The following is a 16,682-nucleotide window of genomic DNA, read 5'->3' on the forward strand; positions in this document are numbered from 1 at the left end:
CAAAACAAAATCCATAACCCTGAAATACCTACAAAATTTAAGACTGTTTGTTAAACTCGATTAGAATTAAGATAAAAAAATATCTGATTCTTACTTGTACTAAAATAATATATATATGTCGAAGTAGTTTGACGATACAAATCTATGTTAAAGACAGAAACATTGGTATTGCTAATTCTTATTACTCGAACCATTATTTTTGATCTACCCACAGACTTGGATTCGACGACCCACTTCAACATATATTTTATTAAAAGTTTTGCTTCTAAATAAATATCTAATTATGTTAATTTCAAAAATAATATCAGTTTTGTTTGTATCCGCGGCTCCCCGACTCTCCCCTACAATAATATTTTAATATTATTTAAACTATCCATAAAAAATTATGTACGAATTCCGTACGTAGAAGTATGGTTAGTACCTAGCTATGTTAATTTTCTAGGCTGGTTAACGTATTGTTTCGTTAAATATGGATCCAGCTAGCCCGTGTAACCTAACGGCTTATATATGAGTTAACAGCATGTTTGTACAGCTTAACTGTCCGTCTTCAGAATTTTGTGGTTGTTTGCCAGCTACCGGTGTTGGTCAAGTGTGTGCCGACCACTCAAACGAACCACCCGGAGAGTACCCGTGTTTACTTGTCCTCGTTTTTATATTGCGCAAATAACAAATTATACGGATCTTTCCAGTTCTTAGACATATAAATACTATAAAACTAAAAAAAACTATGTAACTAAAAATAACTATAAAAATAAAAATATTAGACATATAAATAATATAAATGCTATAAAACGTACCTAGACCACATTTACAACAGATATATGAACGACAGATAAGTAAAGTGTGGTGTTTTCATTTTATTCACGCTTTCAACAGATCATTATGCAACAGATAATTAATTAATATGTATATTTTTTGTTATTGTAAATTAAATGGACACAAAACAAAATGAATTAAGACATCAATGTGACAGAGTTCATTTAATAGACGCTGTAAGGCTTCGGGATAATATAGAAATCACACGAAAAATCAAATGTAAACTTTTTTATTAAAGAATCCATAGTAAATCAGCAGCCGAGTGAAGAACTCAAAGTACGTCTCGGGGTTAATAAAAAGGGACGCCCAGAGGCGGGCTGGATGACGACGCCGCGAAAATTAATCTGGGTTAATTAAATTTGATTTATTTATATTAGCCGGAGCAGAGGGTGCCGGAAACGATAAAAGTACAACAATGAGGCTAATGAGGGTCACTTATAAGGCTTTTCTTCGGATAACGGTGTTTTTACGATTTGCGTAACTCGCTACCTGACTCTGTGGAAATATGTGTCTTTATAAGACGCTTTTTGATACGATCCGAGAACTGAATTAGTCGTTTATGTAATAAAGTTTTCAAAAAAAGAATTGTAAAAAAGTAATTTATATTTGTGATTTTTTTACATATTCTTTTGTGTAATAAATCCATTTTTAACGTGAATAGTTTATGTTGATTTAATATGGAAACACAGCCATTAAGGAGTATATTGTAATGCGCGTTTTAAAAATATAGATTTAAAATCAAATATGTACAATTTTTATTTAGTAAAAACGTTTTTTTGCGAACCCGTGCTCCTACCCCGCTATTTGCGCAGCGGCAATTGGAAAATGCATTATTAAAACGCCTTTGTTTAGGCATCACAACACTTACTGAAAATTGAGTTGCTTTGTATTTTATTGTTGTTAAATTATTTTATTACCAACCTTTGTAATGCATCATATTTAAACTAAGCTACCTTCTCATATTATTTGTTATTCAGTGAATAATACATTTTTAACGTAATCATACATTTTATTCTGAATAGTTTTTTTATTGTTCACTTAAAATAAAACCCTGATAGAACAACGTCAGCTTTTTTTTCAGTTTTAAATTTTTTTAATAGAATAACTTTAATTAAAAACAAAATTTCTCCCGATTTCCTCTGTGTTTTTTTTTTGATTTCTGAAATAAAAGTGAAATCAAGATACTCCTAATTACATTAGGCCAGTGAAAATCCCGTCAAAGAAGGTTTCGTTTCAGAGACTAGCCACACCAAACGGACACAGAAAAAAAAATAAAAGAATGTCATTTTAAAATTACAAATAGACATGCCAACTTTATTTCTCTGTATAGATTTTCCCTCGACGTACATTTGTACGTATTAATAGCATTCAATGACTTTTTTCCTTTTTCTTCATTTATAATGGACGTTTTTATTATTAGGTCTAAATGAATAACTATAAAATTAGTCCTATTAAAAATATACAATAAAGTAATAAGGCTGTATGGAAAATCGTTGAAAATTAGGCAACTTGTAGTTACATTTGAGAGATGAAATTATCTTTCATCTTACATTTAGACGTCGGAGTCAACTTTGCTTTTATTGAATTTCGTCGGAGCGAGTATTTCTTTATAAAAATAGTTTCTAATAATAATACGTCTCCCATAACACGGATTTGAGAACAGTTTTGGGTTTTCAAATGTTCCTTTATCAGAACAATTATCGACTAATACCTATCCCTCGTCTAAACTATTTCTAATATAAGGTACATAAGAACGCTTTCACAATTATATAATGTCACTAAACTAAACATTTCCTACTAATACGAAGTCTTTCATTGGCTCGATTTCAGTTCAGTCTTCTGAGTTATATCCAATCATTACTTGCCTGTTAGTCATACTGTGTCGTAAGATAATTCGTAAATTTTAATGTGATTAGTGATTTCATTGAAATATTATTTAAAATGCACAATAGCCCTATAATTTTGTGTTTACATACATTTATTACTTTTGATTAAAGTCGAGGTGCCAGGTTTTTTTATTTCCTAAGTAATATCGTGAGTAAATTTTTTTTCATGATTCTGTACAAATATGTGAGTTTAGCCTTAATAAATATATTATATTTATTAATAAAGTGATTCCACCTGAACTTACTTATTCAGTATTTAATGTGTCTTGTCTTGTCTAGACAGGATCGGTTTTAGACGATAAGATTTTTTAGTTTAATTTTTTACAGTTAATTTTTTTTTTTGGATTTTTTAATTATACTATATTATTAAGCCTTATATAAATTCGAATTTAGTCTTTTCATTTTACAACATCACGGATCGATCGCTGTAACAGCGATAATCAATACATTAGATGTATATTAATAATATTAAATTCCTTGGCTACAGAGTTCATTCGCTATTCACAAGCCATTAAGTAGTATAATTTAATGCCAAAATCAACAATGTCTAAGCAAATAATTCACAGAGTAACTTGATAACCTCAAGGTAATGTAAATAGTGACGACAAATTTTTCTCATTGTTTAGCTGATGAGCAACTCTGTACAAACGGAGAGACAATGAAGGGTTCATTTTTCCCGTCGTTTCAACTCTTTGTACAGTTAATAATTGAAGATGCAACTAATCTTGAGACTCCGCGGCAATACGAGCTAACTTTCCCGCGAGCTACGACGTTCCAATGTTGATCTTAAACAGTACTGTCTGATTAAATCCAAAGCTTGTGTTCATTTTGATGTTTAATATTAGCTTATAATGAAATAATAATGTTTGTACATCAGAATACGTTACGTATGAAGTCAGGGTTCATCTGTTTTGTAACGATAAAGATGGAATACGTCTCTCTTAATTTATTACAAACAAAGCAGATTTTCCATGTATGTGTTCATCATTAGAACACTATTAGGTACAATTGTATGCTTGAGCCGATATTTTACTGGCATTCTGAAAGTCTTGAGCATTGTAATACAGTTCTTGAACACTAACGTAACAAAAAAAATCTGTTTGTAATCTCAGTGTAAACTTAACCAATGAGAATTTTTTTTTTGTTTACAATATATATTAATATGATATTCTGGAAAAAGCATTCTGAGTATCGTATTAAAACCTGTACTAAAGTGGCTAATATTACACTTACTGCTTGTTAAGTATGTTGAATAAAAATAATATCATTAATATATTAAAAATAGTAATTATATCATGATTATAACGCCTTCATCCTCATTATACGGTTATAGTACTCCTTTTCACAAAGTATCCATGCACCACAACAAGGTACATGTGCCGGGTACAGCTTCAAAGTTTGAAATTGAACGAATACAGAATACGAGGAAAGTCTTTTGAACGACAAAGCACATCCCCAGACAGTATAACGAAAAAGTAGGCGTGTCGCTCCGCCCAGCTGAGCGGCGGATGCTTCCTAGTCAATGCAGCCTCCCTCGACTTATCTCCTAATAGGTAGCTATAAAAGAGATACGGCAATGTGTTACTAAGTAATAAAGCAACGCCATTTTGTCTTTCGCTTCCGTGTCGAGAGCAATAACGCTTTATGAGCTGATCGCCGATCCGTCGCCGGTGATCAAAGAGTTCTCTCCTATTTAATTTAACGCTCGTTGCTCTCCTCTGATTGTCAAACGAGACGTGTATAACGAATCTTTGTATTGTTTTATATATATTATGTTATAATTTAACTTTTGATGAAGAATGCGAATAAAATTATGAACACTTATTAAGAATGGAAGTTACGCGACGTGATTAAAAATTATATACTATTGTATATACATATATATGTATATCTAGGTATATAATTAGAATATTATACTTATATATACTTAAATATTATACATATATATACGTTAATTGACGTGATAATATTTTAATAAGCATAAATATAATCGTAAAGTCCCTATATGTCTGTAAAAAGATACAGTATCTATTGGTCCTTAGTTTAATTGAGATCAAGTAAAAGATTTGTAATGTTTAACTTTTAAAAGTCCTTTATACAATTAGTTTAAAGAAAGTTACAGTTCTTAATGTATTTGAGTGTGGTCACTGGAATCGAGCGAGGTCCGTCCTATAAATATTAGATTTGACTTAGTTGCGGGGAATTTGAAAGTAAGGATATTGTTTGCAATGGTTACATCGATCTACTTGGTTGCCTTATCTGATTGATTAGCTTATAAAAATAACGTGTTTTAAGGTCGTTTTTATAACATTAGATTAAAGAGGAAAAAAATATTTAATATGGATATATATAATTTCTTACAAGCTTACACTCAGCGACTCCATATAGCAGTTTTGTTTTAACATTTTTTTTTCTATGTATTGTTTTAAGCTCTAAATAACAAAATCTGAAAGATAATAAGCACTTAAATTTATTACTGACAAAGTAGTTCGAATTAAGTAAAATGATATTTTCTTAAGACACCAGTAAGTTACAAACAGCTTCGTAAGTAACTAGAGTTGTTGAGAACACTTAAGATGTTTAATGGAAACTTTATTTTGGGTATAATACTGACATAGAACATTCTTCTTTTTGTATATAAATGAATTATTGGTAACTGTTAACCATTTAAAACGATTAATTTAATATCTATAAACGTAATTCAACCAATACTCCGTTCCCGGCTCGGTTCCCGGTGAAGTATCACTCCATTATTTATAGACGCGTTCGATACGCAATACAAATTATTGTTTTCAAAGTATAACGTTTAGGGGAGCTCGATGTTTGCGGAGCGACCCTCTGGGGCACCCCTAAAAAACGGGCTACACGAATAACGTATTTATAAGCATCATGATAAGTTTTATTTTCCGTTGAAACACATATTACTAAATACTTTTCGGGCTCGCATCGTATCTGAGGTACGTACTATTGAAGCAATCTTTTGACAATTGAATTTCGATTTGGTTGGCGTATTGTGTGTAGATATGCTGTTGTAGTAATAGAGGCGATAGTATGGATGTTTGCGTGCGGTAATTGATACGAAGTGACAGGCTCGGGGGATGTTCACCCAGCCTCGGGCTGGAGGGTAATGTTTTGACATTAGCTGGAAATAAATGGGTGTGATTTGAAGTGCCCTTTGTGGAATTATACTCGCGAGCGGCATCTTTAATATTGACTAATGTATTTCACAGTTAATGGACCCGTTATGCGACAGGTGTGTCAGCTTTGCGCGGATTATGAAAAATTACTTAGCAGCTTTAAAGCGTTTACTTCACTATTCCCATTTCCTTAATTAAATTATTTAGTTTTTATTCACCTTTTACCCTATTGATGGTAGCAACTATAAAGTTCAAGCTTTTTTTCGGCAATTCATAATAAAAAAAACTTCATACAAAAATAGACACTTCGCATTTGATAAATAGCAATGAAACTTAAAAAAATATCTATAAATATATCCAGATAATTCACACATACATTCTTACATATCAAAAATATGTCGAGAGATCAATTGACGGTCATAATAGCGTTGAAACAAACATTTTTTTGGAACAAATCTATCAAAAAATAACATAGTAGAATATAAATTAATCGACATTAAAGTATCAAGAGCGAATCAGGCGATCCATTAATAAATCAGTTCGCTAAAACCGTAATTGTAATCTCAAACAAGGCGGGAGGGAGCGGTGTTTATTCTAACAACATTATTACAATAAGTTCGTTCTCCGCTCTGTGCTCTGTGTTCTGTGTTCTGTGGGGTCTGTGCTCTGTGCTCTGCGGTCTGCGGTCCGAGCTGTTTCGTTCACACGATTTTCTTTACCATCATTTCACTTCAACCCTCCGTTTAATGTTTATTGATACTTATAACAGATACGACCTTACATTTAGAATGAATGACAATCAAGTGTTGCTTTTTCTTAAAACATATTTGTTGTTATTGGATATTGCTCAAGATACAATAACGTATTATAACTCGTGTGAGTAGTTTTATTAGGTAATATAAAAACTATTAGATCAGAGCGCATAGTTTGTATTCAGAGCTGATTTGCGTGTAATTTTCATTCTCATATTGTTTAGATGACGTGATCGACATTTTAAATTCAATTATAAATCTTTTAAGCACTGTAAATGTCATGTAATATTAGTTTATGATTATTTTCTAGATTTTAAAAGTAATCATAATTAATGAGATCTAAGACTTTCACGAGTTTTATTCATTTAAATGAAACTAATATATTTTCGGATATACTACGCGGATTTTATTATTTTAAAACTACATAATCCCGATGTTTCGGTTACTTTTCAGCAACCGTGATCACGGGCAGACGAGATGAGATGAGTGATCTTATGTAGTTTTAAAATAATAAAATCCGCGTAGTATATCCGAAAATATATTAGTTTCATTTAAATAAGTAATCATAATTGATTACCTGAAAGAATGGTTCGTTTCATAAATGTCAGGAAATTTGTAATTTATTTATAGACGTTATTTTGTTTTCTTCAGCACTTAGGTATATTGTGTAAGCAAGGCAGTGTGTAGGCGTTGACGCGAGGTCCGATAGCCGAGGGCGAACGTCCCCCCACTATCATCTGCTGTCTTCCAAAACACGTTACACTTACGCATTATTCCCTGTTAGATAATTAATGTAAATACACATTATGACTCAATGTTAATTAAACTTTGACGTTTTAATATAACCGTGTGATCAAAAGCGGTTATACGCAATGTTGATAACAAAGTTTTCCCCATCACTTTTAATAATGTAAGGCAAAATTTCTTTGTTATAATTCTGATTATTTAACATGATGGAATTATTATAATTTTACTAACGATTTAAATTTTAATATTTCATGAATAGGTACATATTATTATTTATCATAATTTCAGCATAGTTTTTAAAGCATCGTAGTGTTATGACGATAAAAAATTTAATCTGCTTCTTTATTTCATAATGAATCGTTTAGAAATTATTAGCTGTTCATAATGTATGACTTTGCAGTTTAATACTTAGCTATGTAACGTTCTCGTTAAACCGAAACAAAGACGAAACTCATACACATTTACTATGCAGTTTAGTCTTTCAATAAAACATTGTTTGTCTTTGGCGTACCAGCTCAAATTATGTATGCATGTCGGGTGTAGTGCAGCGGCTATAATAGAATTTGGTAATTTAATGTGTTATTGGCTTAAAACAATAGACCGTTGCCGTTCGTCTTAACATAACATGTTTGAATGCAGATTTGTTATCCTTATATCATATTAATGGTTTCTTCATTGATTTAGAGCTTTTATCGAAGAATAATACGCTTATACGCTCCCATAACCGCGGTTTGGCGTATATGATATAAAATGCGCTTTCACTATATTTCAATAGCTTTCATCTGTCCAAATGTACATAGTACCTTCAGCCACTAGTACGTAGAAAAGAGAAGTTAGGAAGTTGGTATTAATATGATTTATTATATTATGTTACATTTATTGGCAATGCCTAGAAAAATCTTTTAGCGGAAAGACAATCATCCGTCAATCCATCAATCTATTAATCATCTCGACCGAATCGGAGACTTGTTTCTTTAATTTTAAATTCTTAATTATTTGAGAGTTATATCTGCATATAATTTCAGTTAAAGGTCATTATGTCCTATAATATATAAGTCTAATTTGCAAGTTAAAGTATAAAAAGCTTTCGTATTCTGTGTCTCGGTGTAAGCCGTGGCTTTTAACAAGTTCCTTTTGCGTCTACCGTGAAATATATCTAAACATGCTATCTAATCTAAAAGAGATTTCCTAAACGGGTTCGTTCAATCTAGGATACATGACACGTGATTTGTAGGCCTAGGTACGTAATTTTATAGAATTATATAAAAAATCCGGCCGCACAATTCAACTATAGAATGTACTCATTGTTTTATTTTCAATTAATATATTTAGTCATCATAAATTAATTTATCAAAGAGATTTATTGGCATATACAAAGGCTTTAGTAATTTTTTAACATGTAACAACTTTAACGATGGTCACAGTAAATAAAGAATTTTATAAAACTTATATTTGACTCAATATCACAACCTACTATTGGGTTTAGGCTTTCAATCAAAATATGGAAAGGGTTTGGAGTTAAGCCCACCTCGCTGTTATATTGTGCATAGATGGGTATTGATGTGTGTCTGTAACATATAAAAAACGGTAGTCATTTCAATTGTTAATGAACATAACGAGATATACTATCATCAATAATTTAAGTCATTCTTTGACTTGTATGCTTATTTTAGTTTGCGTTACAACTGCATACGAAATGTATGCCGATTTTAATTCAATAACCCACATTAACACCATAATTCGTGACTTGTGAATGAAAAACTTCAATACGTTCCGTATGTAGTGTGACAATGCCAACTTGTGTTAAGCATATTATATATATTATAGTATAAATTTATATTGTTTGATTTAAATAGATTTTGATTTAAAATATATAGTTTTATATGTACATATATTTATTAATATCTCCATGTTAGTTGTGTCACCTACGGTGATATTCTCCTGATAATAGCTACGTAAATATGATTATAACAAATATATAATTTGTTTAAAATTCATGAATATTTATTTTTTTATTAGAAATTTAGGCATCGAACAGTTCTTAGGACGGAAAGTGTTATGGCACGAAAACAAAAAGTAAGCTAATCTTTTCTCAGTAAGTGGATGAAAGGAACAAATATTAAATTTATATTCGTTCAAATTATGTCGAAACTCGGTAGTTTCTTTTAATTATTTTTTTTTATAAGTGGTTCATTTTTTTTATTATATTATAGTTTCTTATTTAAATTACATTAAATAAAACAAGAACATTGAAGATATTATTGTTAATCAATATTTTATTCATGATGTAAGTTTTCAATCTTATCGTTACAAAAACAAAAAACATTGCTTGCAGCCATTTTTGTTTAAAAAAGAATCTCTTAATTTGAGATGTATATATGTATAAAATACGTTTAAGATATCCAGTATTTAATCATACTTTATGGTATATAAAATCCACAGAAGCTATGAGAATATGGTATTAATTTAAAAATCTCTGCCTCACATGCAAGACGATTATAAAACTATTGTATAGTTTTAATCAACAATTCAATGGCTATTCAGAATCTACTCCTTTCGTTGCAATAGGGATATTCATTTTGAAAGCAATATTTATGAATCGGTATACAATAAAATAAACAATGAACCGACAAAAGTGCGAGGTAATCTTATGTGCGGGCGTCCACAGGCAGCAGTCGCCCTAAAGTCTGATCGTGGCATCGTTCATATTTTCCGCATGAATTGCTAACAATGAAAGGAAGGCGGTAAGTGCGAAAGCTCCTCACTCATTTTCCGAAAGTTAATAACGCCTTTGTTGGGCCACCGCCCGACACTTGTAATGCAATTAACGACAACAATGGTGTCGTTGACGAATTAATTTTAAGCCTCCAACAACATTTGAAACCGGCACGTTTTGTATCGCTACTATATAGATATTATCTGTAGCTGTTTGGGTCGAAGTTAGTTTTAATTTTAGAAGATTATAATTACACATACCGTTACGTACCGTGTATGTAGATTTTTTTTATGTTATATTCATCTCAATATTCAATTTATATAAAACGAAACTTAAATTATACGTTTATTATAAAAATGCACAAGATCTCAAATATTCAGAATCTCAGAATTTATGGATATTCGATCTGTATTTCCATTCAAAAGCATTTAAGATATTTTGCAGTATATCAAAACGCATTAACATGTAAGGAATAAGTCATGAATGGTGAGTTTTAAAGAAATTTACAATAAATAAAGCAGTAGTAAAAGCGTTGTGATAAACCGGCCTGTTGTCCAGGGATCGACCACCCACGGCATATCGCTTGTGCTGGTTAAGTCGAGTGGAATATGTACCGAGAAACATCATTGAGATGTCGACAAATACATTTTTTTTAATATGTTAGCCCGGTAGCGGTCAGGGACGCCTGAATGTATCAATAGTCTGCGGACAAAGATACTTTTATACAACGAAATTGTAACGCATTTAGTACTATTCATTTGAACTTTCATATACGCGTTTCACAGTTGATTGGATCTAAATGTTTTATATATGAATTTATTATCTCCCTTATATAATAATTGTATGTAACGAATAGATTGTGAAGTTGAGCGTGCTGAGTTTATTATGTTAGGTTTGCACCCTTTATATTTACTTCACTCGAATGATGGTTTTAAATTGTTTTTCATGATTACTGTTAAAAAGTTTCTTTCACGTAATTAGCTACACTATCTGAAACACATTTGGTTTATTTTTATTTTTTTGGGACTGGCTTGCCCTGTCAATGGAAACCAATTGTGACAAGTTAAAAAGATAAACGTAATTTAAGTTTTGAGCGTTAAATTAAAATCAAAAATTACAGATATTTTTTCTATGGATTGGATGTCTGGTTTAAAGTTATTTACAATATATTTATAAAATGTATATTGTAAATATTATATTATACATATGTATTACTTTATGTAATCCGGCTACAACAATGAAAAGTTAGACATTTTATTATTTTTATAATTGTATAAAATTTAATTTATTTCGTATGTATAAAAAACAACACATAATTTTAGCTTTAAAATTATTGGTGAATTTTTAATTGAATGTTTCTACGAATCTAATTAGCAATATTTTTTATTATTCCGGTCACAATGGAACAGTAATCACTTTGACATTACATTACACGAACTTGTAAACATAAAATATCCCGAATAAGTGTAAATTAAGTATTAGATAGCAACACTGCAATAGAAATTAAAACCTGTGCTTTATTTAAGGATATGTTTATACTCCTTAATGTTATCTGAATTACTGTTAATTTTCTAAATTTATAGAACATAATATCACAGCCCCTTCAAATGTTTGTTTTATTAAAAAATATTTTTTTCAGATGTTTCATTCTGTTTCTCTTTTCATTTGGCAATATGTATAATTATATATGAATTTTATTTTAATTGAAATGAAATTATTATCAAGGTTGATATGTCATTAAAAAGGCGTCATTATATGCTGTACCTACAGCATCTGAGTAAATTTCTTCTGAACCTTAAAATATTAGTATTACCGTCGTACGTATTTAATCTTTCTCATTCCTGAATTTTTATGAAACCAGTGCCTTTTTCTTAAATAAAAAAGTAATAAACCTTAATGTTGTTATTTAATCCTGAATCTTATTTTCATAGGTGTGGTTCAAAAACCGTAGAGCAAAATGGCGTAAACAGAAGCGCGAGGAACAGGAGAGATTGCGGAAATTGCAGGAAGAAAGGGTGTGTGGCAGGGCGTTGGTCACCACCAGGCCGAGACTGTCACCACCTACACGGCCACCACCAGCACCACCGACGCCACGGCCCTATACAGACGACTCCGAGGACTCGGATCTAGAGGTAGCTTAGACCTCAGACAGAAAGTGATGTGAAATGAGCACAAACAAGCTTTTGGACAAACAGTGAAACGGTTTTGTAAATGTTATAATAAAATAAGTTTAACAATTTTATTCCACGCTATGTATTATTGCTTATGTAGGTAGATAGTTTTAAGTAATTTTTATTTTACTATTAATATCTAGCTAAAATATATCTAGTTATGTAAATTTCAATATAACAATTTTAGCGTATATAAAATAGATGAAAAATGAAACTTAGATTCTCATAAAGTTGTCCTTTTGAATTAAAAAAAATAAATATATAACATTCTAGAACATGTTCAATAATATGTGTTTTGGTTGTTTAACATTAAATATACTTTATAGACCTATAGCAAAATCATGATCTCTCCTAAGATTAAAATATCTACTGAGTAGGAAAACAATATATTCAATTGGCAATATATTCGTATACTAAAAATAAATATGTAATGCTTAATGGATGTTTTATTACGATAGTTTATAATATGAATGTTTTACGGTCATATTATTCTGCAAATATCCAAGACAAAGGCAAACGCAATAAAATCTAATTCATTGGAAGTAATAAATTATTTATCCCTCAGGCATAGACAATATTCCTCGTTCTTTGTAATGTAACAAAATTATTTGTTCCCAATACTAAAATTCACATCTAAGACCAAATAAAAAATGATGCAAAGGAACAAAAGGAAAAAAAATATTAACCTTAATCACGATAAATTTAAATATTTTATTTTTAGTTCATCAATTGGTCAAGTCAATTCAAATTATTATATAATTACTCAAGAATATCATTTTTTATTTGTATCGGAAGTAACACGTTGATATTATTTTGCGACATTAGACCCGTAATATTTTAAATTCTCTTTATACATTTAAGCTCAATTTTTAAGTCCACCATTTTGAGAAAAAATAAAAATCACCCTTCGTGTAATTTGATCTACATTTGATAACCCATTAGATACAAAAAGTTAAGTTTCGGCTGTTTCACTTAAAACAATTTTTCTAACAGAATAATACTATAAATAAAATAGTTAAAATTTACTTAACAGAAAATAAAATTATAACTTAACCTTCAATTAAATATTTGTAGTTATACCCTCTCTATACCAAAACCTGTGTGACGTTTTCCTATACTTATAAATTCTGTTGTTAATCTAGTTTTCTATATGTATGTATATTTCAATTTAATTATATAAATTTTGATTTATGCATCAAGATTTAAAAGATCCGGGTGATAATCACATATAAATTATAAATGGTTTTGTATGAAGTTTGAACAACATATTTTTATTAGCTATAGAACAATTCTCTTTAACACCCCTCGTTCGACGGCTGCTGGTTTGTAATTTTTAGTTCCAATTATCCTCATAAATAAGGAAACTACATAGCCACTGTTATGAATCATACAAAACTTTCTCTCTTAATGAGTATCAAATAGCTACTCATCCAATCTCACGTTACAAACAGTAAAAAACAACCGATTTCAAAAAAACAACAACATAGGTCCAGGAACTAAAAAGCAAAAAATATTTTTTCACTTCGATACTTACTGTTTCTTTATTTAACCTATGTAATAATAAATTCTAAATATCTGTACAAAAATCGACTAAACACCATACATAGATGAAGGAACATTATTTTTATTTACTTTCCAATAATCTGCTTTAATATATTAGATCAAGTGTACATTTATATGAAAAGAATTTATTCCCTAAAAAAAATTTATTTCATTAAACTTTTAGAGGATCTTACTATAAAAATTTTACTTTGTGACCATAAAACCACCTGGGAGATGCAACTTTTCAGTTAAAAATAGAATTTCCTTGACGAATTGACAATCTCCTCCCACTTTGAAGTCGGTTAATAACAAGATTACGAAATCTATCTTCTGACAGTGAAGGTCAAACACAATACACCTTATGTATTGCCATTACTTAATGTGTATTATGTATATTTACACATTTTAAGGATTTTCCTCAAATTTCTCAACATTCCATAGTGTTATTGTAATCATCATGCTACCATTGGTGAAGTCTATTCTTATAAATAAATAAATCGAAATTGGTTGGCGTTCAAGCCCCTCCTTCATTTGTCTCACACATACTTAATTCTAATTTCAGACTTATATGATTTTTTCACGGATGCCATTGTCAGAACTAGATCAAATTGAATTGAAACCAAACGGGAAGCATCAGCTTTCAAATAATAAAAAAAAATATCGCTTCGCCCAGTCGAAAGTCATTAGGTGACAAACGTAATAAAATACCATACGAATTGATAACCTCTCCTTTTCTTGAGTCGGTTGAAAATTAAAAAAACAGGCTCAATAATCCATACAAACTAGTGATAGTGTTTGCTATAAATAATGATTACGTAACAAAAATGGTGAGAACTGTCAAAATGCTCGCTGCTCTGCATACAAATACATGGTACCTGTGCTCTGATGAGGCCTTGCGCGTGCCATCATCATTGTGTCATTGAATTTGTCATAATAATGATGAGCTGTCACCAATGAATTCGATTAACTTGTCATATATTATATACGTTAAATCTCATTTATTTTTTCGATAAATTGAATAATACATATTTTTTTCTTCGTCTGTCTTTTCTAAGTTTCATAAAATACATAGCGAATTTTTTTACTTAAGTTCCCAAAATAAATCCAATAATTTTTCATATATTAGAATATAAAATTTTACTTAATTAGTCTTAAACTGAGTTTGTTGTATGAGTAATATTTACATTAACATTGATGTACGTATAAGTATTCATACTATGAAAATTATCTGTGACCTCTGAAATTTGACACTTATTCGTCTGTTTGTTAAGAACTTTTATCACCTGGAACAAAACGATAGATTTCTAATTACAGCACGAGCTTTCTTTTAAGGACACGGTATTAAAGTAGTTAAAACCGAACTATTCTGTAGACAGAAAATAAAATTTTCAGAATTCATATTATAGGTGTTTAAAAAATGAAAATGTCTTTAAAAAATCAGTAATGAAATATAAAGATACAAAAACTAGTTATACGGATGTACCTATAGCCAAATTAACAATAAATTTAATGGCGCACGCAGCAACACCTCTAATAAAAATATGTAATCCCATCGAAACTTTTTATCGTACATATTTGGTTGTTTTGTTAAATTGTCCATTGACAATCTACATAAAACTACAAATGAAACTGATATTTCTCGCATTACTACGCGTATTTTATTATTTTAAAAACTACATATTCCCGACGTTTCGATTACTTTGCAGCAACCTTTTAAGCGAAACGTCGGGAATAATAAAATACGCGTAGTAATCCCAAAAATATTAGTTTCATTTAAATGAATACTCGCGAAAGTCTGAGATATCATAAAACTACAAAACTGTTTTGCTATACATTTTTTACATATTCATTTTTGTAAATATTGATAAAAATCGTATTAATATTTAGAACTAACAATAAAGCTTTTCATTCTATTCTTACTTAATAAGGATTTCTTATTAAATAAAAAAATATATATGAACACGTAAACCTTTATTAAATATTATAAGTACTTGTATTACAACATAACATGAAGAGTTTATAAGACCCAGTAGTTGTGAACTGAAAATTAAATTATGTGATGCTGACAAAATCACGTAAAGATATCACAAATGATAAAAATATGTCACTTAACCGACTACCGAATATACTAGGGGTCACACGTATGCTAGGGGGTAGGAGTAGGCGTAGGCGTAGGGGTAGGAGTACGCGAGCGGGGCGCTGTAGGAGGCGACATAGGCGGGTGCATAGTACCCGTAGTCATATATCACTTGGGGCTTGGCTAGCACTGATGCCAATAGCATCGCGCCCAGGATGAAAAACATCTGGAAAATGACATACTTTTAGTTAATAATCATCATATTAGGTATGTTGAGGCTCACAAGAATTCTCATAGGAGGTAGCTCAAGAAATATAAAACAAATTATAATTACAGAATTGAGCTTTACGGATGTACAGATAATTAGATAAAAAAAAAACAAAATTGTAAAAAAAAAAATCTATCAGAAGGATGAAATATCTTAAAACTCACCAATTTGTACATTTTAACTGATATTTTTAGTACCACAACAACTCGCAAGTCTAGACCGTATAAACACTAGACGGGATTGTTGTCAACGGCTGTGACTTCAATGCAGTCCAAAAGGATCCCGATTCTTATATATGTGCGAGGAACAATGTTCGATCCGTGATCGGAAAAACTAATAGACTCGAAACGTTCAATGATACAGACATAAACGTTGATCACAATGTCGCATTAAGCATTAAGATCACTGTGTCATTTCCATAATAAGACCGGATCAAACTAACAATAGGTACGTAGAGCTCCGACGAGATATATTGTGTGAAACAAAAGCAACCGATTTACAAACCTATTCATAATAACACGACGTCAATCGCCATTTGATTTTTTTGTAGCTCTTAGTGTGTACGCTTTA

At 30.5% G+C, this 16,682-nt stretch overlaps 1 long non-coding RNA gene across 1 annotated transcript; it reads left to right on the forward strand.

The window, feature by feature from the left end:
• Positions 1–9,187: 9,187 nt before the first annotated feature.
• LOC133319885 (uncharacterized) lies at positions 9,188–12,612 on the forward strand. The gene is made up of 3 exons (XR_009753352.1): positions 9,188–9,414; positions 10,007–10,082; positions 11,986–12,612. It is a non-coding gene; the product is annotated as an uncharacterized LOC133319885 (long non-coding RNA).
• The last annotated feature ends 4,070 nt before the right edge of the window (positions 12,613–16,682 follow it).

Source organism: Danaus plexippus, chromosome 4, assembly GCF_018135715.1.
Source record: "Danaus plexippus chromosome 4, MEX_DaPlex, whole genome shotgun sequence".
Classification (NCBI taxonomy): domain Eukaryota; kingdom Metazoa; phylum Arthropoda; class Insecta; order Lepidoptera; family Nymphalidae; genus Danaus; species Danaus plexippus.